The sequence below is a fragment of the Aethina tumida genome, chromosome 7 (assembly GCF_024364675.1).
Source record: "Aethina tumida isolate Nest 87 chromosome 7, icAetTumi1.1, whole genome shotgun sequence".
Lineage (NCBI taxonomy): Eukaryota > Metazoa > Arthropoda > Insecta > Coleoptera > Nitidulidae > Aethina > Aethina tumida.
The window spans coordinates 2,922,518-2,943,267 of NC_065441.1; the positions used below are offsets into that span (position 1 = coordinate 2,922,518).

The 20,750-nt window shown below is 33.4% G+C and overlaps 1 protein-coding gene across 3 annotated transcripts in view; it reads left to right on the plus strand.

Moving 5' to 3' along the window:
• Window positions 1-20,750, plus strand: part of LOC109600338 (uncharacterized) — a 150,430-nt gene that overhangs the window by 68,634 nt on the left and 61,046 nt on the right. Inside the window, exon 1 of one of the 3 annotated variants that reach the window (XM_049970051.1) lies at window positions 6,866-6,904. The exons of the other annotated variants lie outside the window; for them this stretch is intronic. The gene's annotated coding sequence lies outside the window, so the exon portion shown is untranslated. Of the gene's footprint in view, window positions 1-6,865; window positions 6,905-20,750 lie in introns of those variants that run through there. 3 annotated transcript variants of the gene reach the window in all.

Genomic DNA, 20,750 nt, shown 5'->3' on the forward strand with positions numbered 1-20,750 from the left:
AAAATAAATAAAATATTTTGAACGAAATATTAAACAAAATACATAAAAATTGAGATATAACACATAAAGAAGATATTTAAACTTTGATTTCATCAAAAAAATTTCATAAAACAGCAATATTTTCATACAATAAATTGATTATAATGAATGGATACACTAAAACTCATAAATGTCGACCAATTTTATCGGGATTTCCCCCAAACGATCCCGGCGATAAAAATCATCAGAACCGCCAAAAGAATCGGACTGATTGAGTTTCCGGTTTTTGTTTACAGTTCATTTATCAATCAGCATCCACACGAAATCCATCCGGAAAAATAAACACACATACAATACCGGACTCAAATATTGACCCCTTGATTCAATTCGCGATAAATACGTAAATTTTTCCATTTAATTTGGCCCTTTATTTTTGTTGACGTTTCGTAACGTGAGATTATGCTGAAAGTTTCGGAAGTTAATCTTAAATTTTAGACCACGATTCGAGTTTCAGGTGTCTAATAATTATCAAAGTTTGGTCTTGTTAATAATTTTATGTAAGTATTAGGGTTTCGTGTAACGAAATAGCAATAAATAATACTTTAATTTTGCTTACTGCGGGAAATCCAATTTATGGGAATTTATTACAATAGTTTGTACTTGACAGACTATTTGGTGGAGAAACTTTTTGATTGGTACAGTGATTTTTATGTGGAATGATTGATTGAATTAAAAGAAAGAAATCTTGTTATTTTTACTTTTCCCAAGTTCTAATTGGCTGTAAATCAACAGAACGTAAATATTTTCCAAGGGCGAAAACTCTAATTACAAATTAAATGTTTTATCTCTTCTTAATTCTCTCTATTATTATACGAGATCCTTTTGACCGTTGTCTGTGAAACACGAAAAAACCTTTTAATTAGAAATTATATTAGTTAACTTTAAATTCACTCCTTTGCAAAAAATAAATACATATTGTTGTAGGACGAAGTTACAACTTTAATTTTAAACAGTGTTCATTGTGCGACCATTGCACGAATTATTTCACAACTAAAACTCGGTCCGTTTGTTTGTAATTACATTGAAAGCATTCTCGAACTTACAAAAGGCCGTTTGCCGTAAAAATCAACCGTTTTTAATTTCGCCCTCCCCCCTTTTTTTTACTCTGAACTGCAACACTAATTAAATTATTCTCCTTGATGCACTTGCAATTTTCAAAACAACGATTCAGACAAATGTGATTGGGCCTTAAATGAATTTCACGTCTGGTGCATTACTGCTAATGAGACCGTTCTTTTTTCAAGTTGGCACGACTTTAAACGTTTTAACGACGCCACACCCACAAAACATTCCGGATGAAGGATGGCGAAGAAATAAATATTTGAAAATCTTCGACGGTTTAAATCCGGTGTGGGATTATTAAATCAATCTACCCTCCTATAAAGCGTTAATCCTCCAAAACTAATTCCTCTCTGATAATAACTGGAGAATTATCCTCTCGGAGTTCCGAGAGTTTGTCAACAGTGGTTAAACACAACCGAACGTGTTTTGTCAAACAACACCCTTTATTATTCAGGAGTGTTTTTGCCTTTTGTGTTAATATTTGGTTTCGATGGTCTTATTAGTTTTAATGGTTCCTCGAATAACTGTTTAATGTTTAATCGACACGCACGATTTTTAATAACTCAATAAAATAATATTCATTCTTACGTTTTATGGGCAAGATTAAAATGTAACATTGAAACCTAAATCACCTTTAGAAAGGGGGATATATGTTCGTAAAATTGAATTTAATCGATAAGCAATCTAAAATATTATTTTTATTTTGTAATACTTACAAAATTTTCAAGCAGTTAAAATTGTGGGAAATAAAATTATGTAAAATTATCTACATTATAATTTTAATTATTGAAATATTAAATAATAGTCTGTAATAACCTATATTTATATATTTAACTACAACAATATATATTTTATTATGTTCATAAGTAATTAAATATGTAAAAATAAATAAAATATTTTGTAAAGCATTGAACAAAATTTTACATAAAAATTAAGGGATATAAAAATGTTTAAAATGTTTTAGAATCATAGAAAAATAAATTTATACAAAATAATTAAAATAATTTTAAACCCCATTTATTGGCGTAAGAGAATATTTTATGTTTTTAATTTCAAATGTTTGAAGAAATAATGGTTGAATTTGTGGTATTTTTAAAATTCATATTTGTAATTTAAATTTGTTCATAAACTAAAATAATTAATTTTGAATAATATTTTTTCTTTTTTAAATACGAGTTCTGAGAGTTTGTCCATAGTAGTTAAATACAACACCCTTTATTATTTAGGAGTGTTTTTCCCTTTTGTGTTAATATTTGACTTCGATGGTCTTATTAATTTTAATGGTTCCTCGAATAACGGTTTAATGTTTAATCGACACGCACGATTTTTAATAACTCAATAAAATAATATTAATTCTTAAGTTTTACGGGCAAGATTAAAATTTAACATTGGAACGTAAATCACCTTTAGAAATGGGGATATATGTTCGTAAAATTGAGTTTAATCGATAAGCAATTTAGTGCTGTTTACAGATAGAAGGTAAAACGGCTTTAATAACTTCAGTATAAACTTATAAGTTTAATAAAATCGTTTTAATATATGGAGTTAGATATAAAACGTTTACTGGAAACAATTCATTCCGGAAGTAGGTCGATTTGATTTATTTCATTGAAGTACGTATATTTTCATGAGGAATGTTAGAGGAAGTTATTATCAATTGGCGTATTTATTTAATATTTATATTAAATTTTATGGAATAGTTTGAAGTATATTGAAATGCAGGAAATTAAATATTTTATGAAGCCTGCTTTTGAAATTAAACGCTTATGTAATTCGACTACAATTATTTATTAATGCTGCAATATCTAGTTTTAAATTTTATTTAGTTGCATGCAAACGTCCTTGTAAATACTTTGTTCGTAGACACGACATTCCCCAATGATTACCTATTGAAATTCCCACCCCATAGTTCTCACGATTATAGCCCGCTTCGGTGAAAACTCCCTTAAAAACCTCCACGTTTTCAGACGCAACCGATATGAAAAAAAAAAAAACAGTGTGACCTAATTATGTGAACAAAAAGTCAATATTAATGAATCCCAACATGCGATACCGACAAATTATCGAACAACGGCGTCTGTATTTTAACTGGAAAAGCCGACACGACATTTCAAAATTGTTAACAAACATACTCCATTGTCAAACTACAAATTAACCATTGATGCCGTTTCATTTGCTTGGTTAGAAATCGATCTATGTGGATGAATGTTTATTTACGTTCTTGAAAATTAACCTAATGGATGGCGCTGAAGCAGATACTGATTTGTGCGCAAACTCTAGCGCATGCACAATAATGTTACAAGGTGGGAATTTTAAATTTAGATCAGTTAAAGATACTATAACAGACAAAATTAACGTATTAAAATAGTGTGATCTAATTACAACAACTATAAACTGATCTTAATGAGCTCCAACACGCGATACTAATACGTTTCCGTTTTTTGCTGGACATTTTTACAGTTTAACAGGTAATGAACCTAATATCTGATAACAAATTAGTTGAATCTCATAAATTTCTAATCGCCTTTCCTATTTAAACTTAATTAGTTTCGAAATTATTAGTAATTTATTTATTGATTTCAACCAATATTAAACTTACGAGTACTCATTATCTAAACAAAAAAAGAAATGAGTGGTCCGTTAATTAATATACAGATGTTTTCGTAAATAGTCGGCAATTATGGTATTTTTGAAACGCGTTTGGAAATTTAAAACAGCGGGGGATGTTTATTGTGGTAATAAGAGTAAAAAAATATGGGCGGGTAAATCTTTATTTTCAGGGTGGAGCCAGCAAAACACAAACCGCATAAATATACATGATACATCATACAGAAAGTTTTTATTCCTTCATAAATATTGACTCGAGCTAATGTAAAAATATATGATGCGTGCGAGACTGGGGCGAAAGTTTTAGAACTTCCCGAAAACTCCCATCTTTTATATTTATAAGATTTTCTCTTAGCGAAGCTCGCCATGTCTTTAATTAAATCAAAAACTCGCCCGAATTTTCTTTGTTTTAACGTTAGAGAAAACTTCTATTGAATTAGATAACCGGGTACTTTTAAAATTTTGTGGGCATGTTTGAGAAAATTCCAGGCATACTACCAATATTTATTCAGCCAACTCCCGAACGAACAATAGCGCCTTTCAAATATCAAGGTAACTGTGTTATTATTCACGAAAGAGAAGCAATTTTCTTGATGAACATCAAACACTTTACTCAACCAACATTAAATTTTAACTTTAATCAGAACCCTTCAAGCATTCTCTTTGCCGCTGATTTCCACCTATCGGCGCGCGACTCTTAAATCACATCGGCACAATCCAATTTTACCCCTTTCGCATTCTAAATACCGCCAATCAATTTCATCATAAAACGTTGCAAACAACGAGGTGTGCAATAAAGATGAAGACACAAAACCCACTTAACAAGACAAACGTAATTAACCAGATAATACAATAAAATCTAACGAGGACAGTTTTGCAAGTCCGCGTAATGAAGCAGTCCTGGACCCGTGGAAGGGTTGTTGTTTCAAAACCCGGACCGAAGATTCGCCCCGTATCTTTGAACGTTATGTCTGGATCGTGACCGCACGGAATCGCGTGAGGTGTAACTTAGTGGCCTTCGCGCCTCCGGCTTTTCTCACACACACACATACACACCAACCCTCACAAACGGTGGCACAGTAAATTCAGCCCGTGCACACTTCGACGAAGTATTTTGTTATCGATGGCCGGCATTAATTAACCATTCCGATGCGACGGTAATTTAATAAGGGCTTATTAATATATTAAGGGACGCGCGTGTCGGGTCCTTTAACGTGTGCCGATTACGGGCTGGTTGGTATTAATTAAAGTTTCGTGTTGCTCGCAACGGATATTTCAGCTTGATCTTTGACTGAAACTGATAAGCTTAACAGATTGCTTCGATCCGGAGGTTTGGAAACCGTCAACAGGGCTAATAAAGAGGTTGAACAGGAAAGAGGAAGTTCCTTCAACTACGTACCAATTTATAAAAATAATTATTGAAACAATTAATTAAAAAGAATATATATACAGTTTAAGAAAATACAGTTTCGTGTTGACTGAAATGAATGTTTTAACTAGGTCTTGGACTATAATTGATAAGCTGTAAATGTTTAAAAATCAACAAATCCACTAAAAAGATTAAATAGAAGAAAAAAGAAGGTCTTTAGACTTCGTGCCAAGTGGATGCCATTTATAAATTTAACATTTATGTTACCTGCAACCGGATATTTCAACTTAATCTCTGACTAAAACAGATAAGTTTAACAGATTGATTCAATCTGGAGGTTAGAAAACTTTCAACAAGTCTAATAAAGAGATTAACGAGAGAGTTCCTTAAACGTCGTACCAAGTTATAAAATATTATTGGGGCAATTAATTATATATACCGATTTGGACTCCGATCAAACCCGACCACCGAAATTTGAAAAAAGTTAATTTTTTAGTCATTTTCAAAAATTTGTATCTCGGCTTCTATATAACTTAAAGACTCCATCCATTCAAACGACATTCTTCTCTGAAGCCTCTACTTTTAAGACAAAAATATATATTAGCGTTAAACTTATTTCCGGCTTAGCTGGAAGCTTCCAACTAAACAACTGCATTAGCAAAATTTTAAAGTATGGGGTTAAATAACTGCTGACAGTTTTTGTGGAGGTGTATTCTGTCGATTTTGTTATTATGGGGCCATCCAAACAAATCAGTTTTCAAAAATGGCTATTTTTAGATGGATGTAACCTATATATAGTAAGATTAAACAGTGGAGAAGAAAAAGCTTTTAGCCTTCTTGCCAAGTTGGTAAAATCAATAAAAATATATTTATATTACTTGTAACGAATATTCCAGTTTGATTTTTGACTGAAACTGATAAATTGAATAGATTGGTTCAATTTGTACGTTTATATATAAGAAATTTAATTTATAATGAATTATTTAATATATAATGTAATTTTTTTTAATTTCTCTCCTTTCATTATATTATTAAAAAAACTTTAAAATTGAAGCATCTTCCTTAAAGAAACTCGCCCGTTGTAAAATGTCAAGAGATTAATTTCTCGACTATTATATTTATAAAAAACGTTAATTATGCATTTTCACCACGTCAAAGAAAATTAATTTCATTAAAACTTCTTTGACGTTTCGAACAATCGGGTGGATTTCAGCTTGTTAATAAGATGTACTTGGAACATTTTTAATTGGAAAGAAATCAAACACACGCTTCGGAATTATTAATTTTCCAACCACGTCAACACATCAACAGAATTAAACAAAACTCCTCCTGTTCATCAATGCAGGAAACAAACTGAGGAAGTTACACCTCCTCTAGCTCAACTACATTTACCCAAATTACCCATAAATGCACTTGTCAATTTAAAATACCTTCATGTTTGCGGCGCATTTGGGCCGATTGCAATTAAACTCGGGTATAATTTAGAGTCCATAAACGTACCAGCATGAAAACCCGGAGACCGAGAAAAAGTGCGTAATGAATTTATGATTCGGGCAATTAGTAATTGAAAAACAATAGACTGAAAATTACTGCAGTCATGTGGGGATGATTCAAATTAATTCAATTTCATGGTTCATGTTGGCCGTTTAATTAAGTGCACGATTTTATATTCGGTCATAAATTTAATAATAACTAACTTTTGTTAGACGTGTTAAGCATAAATTGATTTATCCGAGGTGTCTAATCCAGTTGTTCTTTTTCAGGTGGGTAATTCCGGCGCACAATTATCATCCCCCACGTAAAGAAGGGCAAGGTTTTTTAGATACGGTAAGCTCTGAAAAATAAGACAAGTAAATCTTCCCCCTACGCTTTGACATTAGCCTTGTTTTTATTCGTTTTTACGAGCCCTCCGAGATCTATTAATAACGTGACGTTTGCCGTTACGTTCTGCCATTTAAACCAAAATATTCCAGTAAATATCAAACGAAAAACCGATATGGTTTTAAAACGAATCTTGGAACAATCGAAGTAGAAACACGAACACGAAATTTGATTGCTTGTCAATTAAAACGAAGGCATTTCGACGATAATATTGTTGTGCGCCCCTAAATTTTGCCGGGGGATAAATATTTAATTAATTGATACAAAACACCGGGCGCGGAAAATTGGAAAAAGCCGACTATTGTGTTTATGTAATTATGGTCCGGAATTAGAATTAGACGTGGACGGTTGCGCCGAAATGGATTTATGAGCTGCTCCTTCGTTAACGGTCCGGGACCCTTTGTTCTTCGGGACGCCGCACGTAAAAATAACGATAATCGTCTTTTTATAGTCCCCGGAAATTCCGGGAAGCTCCTTCAACTTTCCCTCTCTGTGTGTGTGCGACTCTCTGTTTACTTCTTTTTGTATGACTGTCCACCGATAATAAACTCTTGTAGTGAAGCCAATGAAATCCCCCCCAATTTTCTAGTACTCCAAATAAATATTTGTTTTGTTGGGAGGGTTTTAGCCTTGCAGTTTCCAATTAAGAAATTGATCGTTCAAGAATTGCACTTGCGTCTATACGTACTTGAAAGTAGGAGCCATGTCACTAAGATGATGGAAGAGGATAAAACCTCTTCTTAAATAATATTTCTCTCTCACTGATCACCATTGATTGGTGAAATTAGAAAATTAGAGTATTTCTCTTGCTTTTTGTCTAATTGAAATTAATGATTATTTTTCCACTTGACCTAAAACTAAAACTATAATCGGCTTAAAGAAGTACAAGTTTATCTTTAATATTTTCTTAGACTTGATTGCTCTCCTCGACTTGATAATTGTTAAAAAACAAATATTTTAACTTGATGTTTCACTGTAATTGTGAAGCTTAAAAGGTTTCTTCAATTTATAGGTTTATAAATCATTAACAAGGCAAGAAAAGAATGGAGAAGAAAAATGACTTTATTCTTCGTACGAAGTGTGAAATTCATATCTCAATAATACTTAAAGGTACAAATCAAATCACTAAGGACAAGGAAGAGGATTACATCTTTTCACATATCTCTTGATATTGATCATCATTGGTGTGAAAAGGTGACAAATAACCCTGTTCTTATCTATTTAACACTAATAATAATTTAAAAAGCTTAAAGTTTTTGCTTATAATAACTAAGAACTTTAGAAGATTGGTTTAATTTGAAGGTCTAGAAACCAATGTCTAACAGAAAGAGATATAAAAGAATAAAGTTTTTAAACATTTTATTAATAATGTTCTTCCCCTTGTATCTGTACACACTCATACCTAGAAACCAGTTCTTTAAAGAGAATGAAGAGAATAAAACTATATATATATATCTTGTTACTGATCATTACTGATGCAAAAATATGATAAATTAGTGTGTTCTTATCTACTTAAGACTAATAATAATTTAAGAAACTTAAAGCTCATGCTTGCAGTTGACCTAAAAGTAATTATAGTCGGCTTAAAAGCACGCTAATCTATAATTTTTCCTTAAACTTGATTGCCATCTTCGACTACGCAGTTGTTAAAGTGAAGAATGCTTTTTTGCCCCCGTTTTCATTTAAAGGGCGCCGATGTAGACGATGATAACGTCCAGGAAATTAATTTTTAATGTTCGGCGTAGTTTTGTTCGTTCCGATCGATTTTTAACCTTCCTACAAGTATTATTGAGTTATTGAATGAGTTTTGTTGTGTAATTTAATAATTTTATAGGTCGTGATTATAGATTATGAATGAATTTGAATTATTTAATTTGCATGCAAAGTTCAAAGTCAGATCAATTAATAATTTAAATGGGACTTAAAATTGTAACATAAAATTATCGTGTGTGATTTTGATGCAATATAATTGCCAATTCAAAACGGAGTTTGTTACTCTGCATCACAAATTAAGTTAACATTCCGATAGTTCCGTAAAGTGTGATGTATAGCTCTTGTTTGTCTGTAGTAATGAGCCTGTACATTCACGTCGACTTTTATGACGACAAAAGTACACAATTTAATGAGTTTCCGCACCAATAAACTTATCTATCTCGTTCCGTCGTTTTATTTCTACTCCTGTTGTTTCAGTGCCGTTGAGCTTTTGTATCGAAATAAAATAATTAAAACAACCGCATAGCACCGACGATGCGTCTTCAGGAAGCAAGTATGACTAATAGACGGGTCTCCCATGATCATAAATTTGTCTCGGGTCCTTATTTACCAAACATAACGGATGATCGCGTATTTATCTAACTAGATTGGCCGAGCTCGGTGCTAGGAATCTGCTCGGATTTCCTTTGGAAAAAAATACACACGACGCCAAAGTTCATATCAGTCTGGTCGGATAAATGGCCGTCGTAAATCTTTCGGGTCCTTAGATTTTTCTTTTCGCGGAGGGGCGACTTATTATTTTTCCCCGGGAAACTCTCCGAAGACCGCGATTCGACTCCACCTGTATGCATATTTAAAGCGTCACGATGATAAACGATGGCGCATATTTATGCGTGAGCCTCCCCAGGCGCGAAACGCCTTCAACCCTTCATCTGTTTTTTCGACGTTTATTAAAAAATTGTATAAAACGGCCGGTCTGTGAGAAAAATGTTGCATAATTTGTAGGCAACGAGTGCAGTTATTGTTTTTTATTTTAGTGATTTTACGCCAACACTTCGGGGTTTACGACATAATAAACTAAAAATTTCCCTATAAAACTTTTATTAACTCTGAAGTATTAATTCGGAATTCCTCTTACCTGTCGGGAACGGTAACACCGGAAGATTTATGCCGCCCGAAAAATCAAACGAATGGGGGCGTTAAAATTTTAATTTCACCCATTCCTAATCACAGTAAAAAAGAAAACACCGCGTAGTCCCCCAGAAGTTTTATTGCTCATCAGGCGACTGAAGTTCAGCAACCGGAGTCTTTACGTTTTATCGACCCCCGTTAACAGTTTCTAGTTAACGGCGACATAAATAATTTTACATATTTTATTGTGGATTATTACTGAGCCCGACAATGATTCATAATAAAATATTTACGACCCTTTTTTACGTTTCCACATCGTAATTTTTTTAATCAGCGATCTTATTTGTGCTATCTCAACGTAAAATTTCCTCCCATCAAAGGGCTTTCATATTTCACCGGATTAACGGACAGCGTTTGTTTCGGGGGTCCGGGTTTTTTTTCAAAACTGTCCGTTTTGGTTTTGATGTGACTTCGGCTGGCCGAATATGTAACGTGTGTTTCCATTTTCAGCGATTTGTGAGTGATATATGAGACAGGATGATTAATCGCGTGCGCTACGTCGATCCTGGTTTTCGCTTGCAGACAGAAAATTTTATAATTGTGTCACCCATATCTCCTGTTTAGTTAAGTGAAAATATTAATTGAATTATCAAAACATGTGATCTTATGTGTACAAAATTGCTTCAACAATAGAACTTTTAAACCAGTATTAAAACTAATGTCAACAAATTCATCAAACTTAATTAATGCAAATAAAATATAGCTCTGTTGCTTCATGAACAGCTTCTTCACTCCTTGCCACACATTCTCCATCCATAGCTCGCCATTCTTCTCTAAGAGCATTAACAAGCTCCTTCAAATTTTGTGGGTGGTGGTTTCGACAACCACCGTATACACCTGTTATAGCTTCTGGCTATTCGTTAAACTCAAAATGCGGCTATGGGGATATCGTTTTAAGTCGACTAAGGATGTAATAGGGGAATCCAAATAAATATGGATAAATAAGATTAGGCAAGTAAATTCATTACCATTATCTTCATCAAAATTATACCCATGGTATAAACATACAAATTAATCCAATCAAGTAATTATTTATTTTATGTAAAAAATAATTTTTAATATCTAAAAAAGCTACAAGCAGGCAATTTATTTGCAATTAAAATCCCATTACGATATCTTCATTTAACCCCCCTCACCTTTAATTGATTTTAATGGAGCTCCCGCGCGATCTAATCTCCTTCCTGTTTACATTATATTCAATTATTATTATAAGTAGCGAAATATGATAGATAGATCTAATGGTGTTTTTTCCACTAATTTCATCGTGGCACGCACCGACAATCAAAGGAATCAGCGGAACGATTAAAATAAAGTGAAAATGCATGTAATGCGTTTAGCGAAATCTGACTGTTGTAAATTGTGCACGACGCGCAGATTACTACAATTGAAATGCATTCAATAATAAAAAGCGAACTGAACATGGTTAAACGAATTTTTCTTATGCGATTCGTAGTTTTTGGCTGGATTTTTATCCTTTCAGGAACTATCGGATAAATGCAAGAGGATAATCCACTGAAAACAAAAAAGGCAACAGTCGATAGAATTCGAAGTTTCAAAAGATTAAGGAAAGAAGGATAAAATCCGAATCGCGGATTTACTCCGGAGGTATTATTGACATTAATTAAGGGTGAAACATATTCCGGGTACCTGGTAAAGTGAATAATGCGTGGAAGACCCGCAGGTGTCACCTTGCGGCCGTTGCGGACACTTGGCGACTCCCTTTCGAGAAGTTTCGGAGACAGGCACAAAACCGCCGCCCGAAATTAATGAATCCGAACGGTCATACAGTTATGTCCGTCCCCTACCTCATCCGCAATTTCACATCCCCCTGTATTCTAGATTAAAACGTATACGTCAAAATTCTCACTGTTGCCACATCCTTATATATGGTAGTTATTGTTTCATAGGTGGCAGCATATTATGTGGGCTTACTGTATGCAACCCACGTTGGCATTAAGTGCAATAGTTTATTGGGTAAATGGTATGGAGTTTAGTTGTGGTGCTGCTGGTAAATTGATTTCGGTTACAGTCGCAGGAGTCACGTTAAAAAGTGCATCGGAAACGTTGGATATTTATTCTCTCGTTTAGCAGGGTTTGTATCGTGAAAAATTTAGATTTTCCCATCTAATAAATCAGCCGGGTACAATTCGGGACGCATAAATCTCCCGGCGTTTCCGAGGCCCGAGCTAAGCCATTTAACGCCTTTTTGAATATACCTGGACGGGATCCGGTTCCCTATGAAATAAAAATAACTGCTAAACAATAAAATAGTCACTGCGGCTCAGTACATAAATCAACCTCGTGCAACACACGCCGGATTTTATACGGTTTGAGAACAGATAAATTATATTATACTTCAGGTGTATTTGAAATTTATCGGGGCTTTTTCGAGTTCTAAGCGCTCCCGCTACATTTTCATTCCTGCGGAGCAACCGGCAACGGACATTGTCATAACTGATTTATCTTTCACTTAGTTTACAATTTTATTTCGTACCACATTTTAAATCCTACTTAAAGAAATCATGCGAGGACAGGAATCACATAACATTCTTGTAAGATTGGTTGCCTAACATTCAATATATTTTATATCCTCACCTATTGCTAGTAATTAACAGTATTGACAAATTAAATATTTGTAGATGGTAAGCAACTGTCATCTTAAAGTATTATCGAAAATATTATAAACTACATTTATTTTTCTTCCAATCACATTTTAAATCCTGCTTAACGAAATCATGTGAGGTTAGGAGTTGGGCTGCCTAACATTTATTTTATTTTGTGTCCCCATCTATTGCTTGTAATTAACAGTATTTGTAAATTAAATATTTGTAGACGATAAGCAACTGAAGAAAAATATAAAATATTAAACGAGACAAACGAGAAACAATGTCTTCTAAAAGTAATATTGAAAACAATGTAAAATATATTTACTTTACATATTTTAAATCATGCTTAACGAAATCATGTGAGATTAGGAGGCACATAACATTCTTGCAAGTTGGGTTGCCTAGCATTCAATTTATTTCATATCCCCATCTGTTGCTGATAATTGAAAATATTGATAAATTAAAAATTTGTAGAAGATAAGCAACCCAGGAAAAATTGAAATATTAAACGAGACAAAAGAGAAACAATGCCATCTAAAAGTATTATCGAAAAGGTTGTAAAATACATTTAACTGAGCTTCAAAAGCAGATAAACCGATTGTCTAAGTTGGGAGCTAAACGAAATTAAAATGAAAATGCCGAAAACATGAAAGTGATTTATTTACTGGATATTTTCCTCGAAGTTGTCAAAGTTTTATTTGCGTAAATTCACTGGTAATTAAGAACCAAAGTGATCCACAAATAGGATGAATAATTAGTAGTGATTAAATCAATAAATCCGTCGCGCGACATGGCGAAAACAAACAGCGGCGAACAAGACAAACAAAAACCGGTAATTTTAATCCACGTAATTATGTTTAGTCCCGCTGATACATAAATTACTTTGTGATTCGGCAATGGAAATTAAGTGATTTTAATAAGGAAAGTTGTCGCGGAGAAACTGGAGTACGAATAATCATCCACCTGGAGCGCTTTTCAGATCGATACGGGCTCTGGGAAAACATTAACTGTTGTTTCCCTAAATGAAATCGGCGAAAAATCAACCTACGCTAGTCTTGACTCCGTGCACCAGGTATTTACTTTGCGCCGCAATTTCCGCCTCCGCCAGACATAGGGAACACTATCGATTCAGAATAAAAGTCGTGCTGAGAAAATTTTAAACAATTCCTCTATAATTACGTCCGCCGCCGTATATAATCATCTAATCCATCAAATGAATCAGTCACCCTTTAGTTAAAATTGCAATCCGTTGTTGTTTTAAGGTTTAACTGTCGGATGAAACAGTCGTCTGATTAATTATTAAATTATAATCTAACCCGTTCGCGAAGCGCCCAACTTGTGGGACTTCCACGAGCCCAACAAATTAAATAAGTTGAATTGTTAGATTGCACCCGAATTCGTCTACGACTCGCGCGTATTAATATTAAAATACCCAATTTGTTTTATTTGTTTCGCGAGGATGTTTAAGCAAGACGGGTTGCCTGGCTCCGAGTTGCGAAATATGCTGCCACCTGCCAGCGATTACTCGTATTTTAATATTTTATCATGTCAACGTGTACATACAAATATATATATTTGTGTTCCTCGAGCTCAACTGTATTATTTATAAGTAGATGACTTGAATATGTAAATGGATTTCTGTAACTCCTGAAATGAATTTACTGGAACTGTACGAATATAATCCAAGGAGCTTTTGAAATGTCGGGAAGTTCAAGGAATTCGACGTAATATTCACATATAAAACTTTAACTCGGAAAGAAACGAAAACTAACTCAATTGAAAGAACTGAAATCTCGTGTTCGGGACGTATCTTTACGTTATTAGATAAATTGGCTTACTTGAGAAACGATTTGTTTTAAAATTCCTTTGCGATAAATCAAGTAATATTAGCTACTTAATAATATACGGAGGTCGTTAGTATAAACTACAATCGTTTGTTGAAGTCCGTTCAGGAACGAAAGTGAAATAACAATTACCGACGATAAGGGAGAACGCATAAACATAACCATCGATAGAACATCTTGCGGATTATCGGCAAATCACCGTCGAAATTTTATCTTAATTCGTCCCGTTCAACCGTTCTCAACTTTTCCTGCAGGTTCTTAAACACGTCGCCGTTAGTGTGAGAGCCTTTTAAACTTTTCCGCCCGACCAGATTAAATTATCTGATCTCAGCTCTGATATAAACCGTTAAATAAATCAGCCGGTCTTTTGCTCCCCACGTTCCCGCAACCCTTTAGTTTAATTTGTGTACCGTGTTATTCATAGCCAAACACGATGTTGTAAACATTGAACGGAATCGTTGTTTGATCAGTAGGTAATTATTATTAATAGCCATTTAAAACGGTTGCCAATTTTTCAAGTGTTAAATGAGTTACAATTGTATTAAATTTGTTTATACTGTCCTTAACAAAGTATGTAACGTGTTTGTAGTAGATTAATGAACGCATGCATGGTGGGTTGCCTAGTATTGTGTACATTTTATGGTGCCATCTATTGGTGTTAATAAATTAATATTAGATGGGCAGAACCATTACTTTTCGACGAAAGAGGGCGCGCTTGTATTTGCTCATATAACATATAATATAATATAATAAAATTTTATTAATATTTTAGCACTATCTCATAGAAATAAATATGCAAATAAATGTCAACACGTTAAACCGGCAGGTTTTGCAACTCCTGTTAAACTTTAAACACTTACTAATCTGTGAATTGTGCGAATCGTGTAAATCCATAAATTTAACGGGCGAAAGTTAATTATTGTCATAAAACGCCAGTCCCCACATAACAACGTATAATACGTATCCCGGAATTCATAGCAGTCCCGCTATAAAACATGTAAAGACTTATTAACCAGTTGGTGATTCGGAATCGTCACGCAAAACTATGGTGGTTTTTACTGGTCATAAAAATTTATATCCAATTTATAGTAAATTTTAGTTAAAGCCCGGTTGCAGGCTATTCCCCAACGGGCTGCAGCAACGGGATAAATCCTCGGAGCGTCGTATTTCGCCTGGAACCCGTGAGCTTATTGAATGCCGTTATTGCGGCGAATTGTTAATTGCCTTGCATCGCCCGAACCACCATCCTGTTTATGTCCTTTCGCAATCTAAATAAGTGCCGACCTGGCGGAACACTTGTAACCACGCCTCTTTTTCACCGAAAATCTTATCCCATTCCACTTTCGGTCTCGTATTCTTTACGGTTTTTTCCAGGGTGCTGATTAACAACGGGCGAGGCGGTAATTAAAACGCCGGAAAAATCCGTGTTTGTGTTGGTCCCGGGGGCAAATGAAATTTTAACAACGCACACCTACGGACAATTGGTCCATTCGTAATCGGATTTTATTATTAATTGACGGTTATCACTTTTCATTCAAGTGCGTAATTGTCCGTGTTCAATCGCATCGCGTCAATTATCATCCGACTAAATCGAATTGTACGTAAATATTCCCCCGGTGTATCAACGATTAGTGTTTCAGTCATTCGGTCTTTTTCATATTTGTTTAGTTTTTTATATTACTTACCTTAGTTAGATGTCGTAAATTGGAGCACAATTTTAATATTGTTTTGGTAAAACTTAGATGTTATACAAAGAGTAAACGATTAAAATTTGGAAACAAAATACCAAAGATTTTAGATTAATTTTAATAATTTAGTTAATTATTATATGAGATAATCTATACGAAACATCACCAAATTTTAGTCTTTATTCCTTGCTATAACATATATGTTTTACCAAAAAATATTAAATTTGAACACCCCCTTCTTGGTGATCTTTGTCACTAAGTATATATTTAAAAATTAATTAATCAACCAACGGTTTATTTAAAGTTTAAAACAAAGGACCGAAAATAAATTAAGGGGAAGAAGGTGGAGCAAAAGACCGTCTGATTTATTTAACAGTTTATTTCAGAACTGAGATCAGATAATTTAATCTGTCCGGGCGAAAAAGTTTAAAAGGCTCTCACGCTAACGGGCGACGTGTTTAAGAACCTGCAGGAGAAGTTGTGGTGGTGTTTTCTATTTTACTTTCTCCGGAATTCCACTCATGATTGAAAGAATGTCTTATAAATTATGCACTCCTTTTGTCGCGGACAAATTCGTTATTTATTAAACAGGTAATTCACCTAACGTTTCATTGAATAATTCAAAAATAAATTGTTTTTCGGCAAATACACTTAGGACAATTTATTTAATCATACTAAGATACCGATTGGTCATGAGAATTTCAATTGAGTTTTCGTTTTTTCTCGAAGTTGTATGAATAATATGTGGAAATTTCAGACTTTCCTAAGCTTTCAATGCAGTTCCGGGAAGTTTTAGAAATCGAATTATTCAAATCATATATTCAAACTGTAAAAGAGTACAAATATGTCACTTGAACGAGTTCCATTATATTAAACTAGAATAGTTTTCGTCAACAGATGGAGACAAGATCTGTCCTCCAAGTTATGCAACCTAGTTTACTCATAAGAGTAGATTTTAATAAAATTATGCATAAACATGAAATTGTGCCAAGAAAGGTCGACTTTCCCCACTCGCAAAGTTAAATTCATTTATTCAGTCGCGGCAGGTTGAAAATTGCATTAGCGGCCGGTGGAAAATCGGAATGGCTGATGTGACCGTAAAACTGCATGCATAAATCCCCCGGTTGCATTTAATAAAGCCAAAGGAATCCGTACATCTATTTACACAAACTGTAAGTTTAACATGTGTCCGCGGCGAGTCTAATCTCGCCTCAGCGCCTGAAAAACTGAAAAACATCCACTACCCCACACCACTAAAACCGGGGCAGCCAAGCCGGACTAAATCTTGATTCAACATCGGTTTTACAACTGTAGCACTTTAATCTACAAAACGGGCTGGCTGTTTTTCTCCCGCTTTTCGCCACCGGAGAACGTTTGTTCATTAAAAGGATTTGTACTTCGCCTTCATAATAAGAAATAGTGGTGTGTCATCCCTTGTTTAGATTAGATTCCCGGGATTAATTTATGGTGGGCCAACGAAAATAAATAAACTGCGGCCTGGATGCCTACAATGAGGATCTATTGTGCTGAACCGTGAGTGATTTACCACGTTTCTACAATGGATTAAGTTGTATGCAGGTAATTATTTCGTTTGCGATTATTATTGAGCAGTTTTGGTTTAAAGTGTTTTAGCATAAAATGTTGGAAAACTTGCAGCCCATAAATTATGTGGCAAACATTTTCTCTTCGGTATTCTTCAGTCCATTAAATCCGGTTTCACTCGTCGTTAATTAGGCGGAATTAAGTAAACAGCATTAAAATTCCTAGGGCAACAATATAAATAGGTTGCAGTCTATTTTTGAGCGAGGAATTAACTTTTAACCGATAATAAATGAGGTTTCTTTTCGTCCTTTATGCAGTCAAAATAATTTAAAATGTGAAAGAATTGTCCGGACATAAATAGTGCGAATGCAGCGGTGCTATTTATAAACTTTGGACTTGATAAATCTGATCCGTTATTCGAGTGGCGAAAAATTAAGTAAATGTCTGGAGGAGGGATTTTTTTCCGGACGATTTCGCTCATTATAGTTATAACTAGATAGTGGCAATCTGAAAGAATAAGAATTGGCGCAGGAAAAATCCGGACGCAATAAAATCACGAGGAATTTTAATATATCGCCCTGCTAAAGCATAAAAGAATTTATTTGAGAGATTAATATGGTTTTTCTATCGTTATTAATTGTCCTCGTATATTTTTTTAGTTTCACATATTCACCTGACTTTTCCGATTCTCCTTTTTTCCGTCGATAACGCGTGAAGTTACGTCTTGTCCCGGTCATAAAACATTTGTATCGGCGCTTTTACATTCAATTCTCGACGCTCGCGAGGGCAGGAAAAAAAAGGCGCGTTCGAGAGCGAATTATATATAGCTTTCACGATTAAAATGTGTCTACCTAAAATATACGGGCAGATATATTTTACAAATCTATCTGACATATCAGCCGGCACTATAAATTCATGGTTTTTTTTTTCGGGGCCGCGTCGGGATGGAAGATTTTCATATATTCACCCCCCTCCGTATTTACATATCTCATAAAGCGACTTGCGATATGAACGAGATGAGATATTACCGGAGATATGCGTTGATCTAGCACGGTCTATTATTGCCCCCCTTGCAACCCCCCTCGCTTGGAACCGTGGTTATATTAAAAATAAACTTTTTCATATCAGATTTCTCGGATTCTGTGTATTTTTCATATTTTTCGTTTATTTGTACGCCAGACGGATGGGTCTTCTTCGTTGCGATTTATGTTATTAAATCAAATGATGCCGCCTCCTTTTTGTCGCATTCAAATGTTTCGCTGTTGGTACTAAAACAGTTGGTTTATGGTGAATTCTATGGTCAATTTGTACTAAAAATACCAAAAATGTAATGTTTAATCATTTTTAATGGGAGGCAGATGGCATCAACTAGGCAGCTGCTTTTAGCAAACATTATGTTTGTGAAGTTTATTAAGTATAAGGAATTATGATCTTATTAAACTAAATTAATGTTACTATAAATGCTAATTATCGAATTTATAAGTAATAATTTAGGGTTTCATAAAAATATTATCACCAAATAATTATTTATTTAAATATTATATATGGAGTAGGACCATGCTAATACAATAAATAAATAATATTGTGGGTGTCTGATTTAAAAAAAACTTCATTTATTTTTCAGGTGGTTTACTTTCGAATAAAAATGAACTTTTCAGGATCAAAATTAATGGCTGTAAAGATATTTTAGTCAAACTAACAATATGTCAAAAAAAAAACATTAACTCAATTAATTAACTCAAAAATAGTGATCATTTTGTATACAATTAAATGCAGAATTTAAAAATTTAAATATATTCCACTGAAAATAACAAAGCTGATGTCACTTCTAGTGGAACCGGAAATGAAATTTTATTCAAAATAAGTTATAAAACTAGTTCAATTCAAGTTATAACTACTATAAATAATTTTAAATCAATACTCTTCTTTTCGTTCTCCTTAAATTTCTAATGAATAACTGAGATAAATCATTTATAATAAAATAAAGTTTGTTAAAAAAATAAAACTATTTTAAAGTACTACAAGGATATCAAATGATAATTTTAGACTAAAAAATATCCTCAGTGACAAAGGAATTATAACCCCAAGAAGGGTGTGCTCAAATTAAATATTCTTTATTTTCTACCACAATTCAACTTCTTGGTGTTGCAATTTCTTTGTCAGTGTGTATACATTTCTACACCTAAGTTCAATAATTTATATTTATTTTTTTCCCAAAAATATTCGTACATTGATAATTTATGTCAAATATCTGTAAAGCCATTGATTGATGCTAAAAATGAATATAAAACCTTTATGAAAATTCTCTATATAGAAAAAATAAACTGCATTAAATTTCACATTGAAATTATATTATTTTACAATATTGTTAATTAAACCGTATTTCCAATTAGTTTAATTCAAAATCAATACGTTCCAAAAAATAATAAAACTTGATTTTATAGCATAAAGGAAATTATTTACTATGTTAAAAATAACAAATGCATTTATTAATTTATCATGAAACATGAAAGTTGTAATTAAACATTGGAAACTAACATTTAGCTGTAATATTAAACGTTATATATATTATTCTTGTTCAAAAGTATATTACTTTATAATGTTAATTAGATCATATTTCCCATTAGTTTAATTCAACAGAAAATCAACACGGCCTACTAAATAACAAAACAAATATGGATGGAAGATCAATTAGAAACACTAGAACGAAAATTATTAAATTTATTCACAATTAATTCACCTGTAAAATATAATTATAGCTTTTTACCTGAATAACATAGAGGAAGTATTCGTACGTATACATTTTGTATTTCCTGTTTAATGCACTGCATAAAATGCAATTGCTAGCGTTATTTTATTGCTGTGCGAAAAACTGTGTGTCTGGAATTATTTACTATGTACATTTTTGTGTTTTAACATTAATTATTGAAAGTTATGGTTCATTAATTAATAAACGGTTTATTTCATCAACATTTTGTTTTAGTTTTGAACAATTTGGACCGGTAGATAAATGCGTGATAATAAGTTTATGATGGAAAACTGAAACTAATTTGCCGTGAAATATGGCAATTAGGGCGGATGTTTTAATGAAGAGTGCGCTAGTATTATTTGATAAATACGAATTATCTCATGTGAATCGTTTCGGAGGGCATAATTTATGTTATCTGGTGATATTGACACCGAATTAATAACGAATCGCCAGTATATT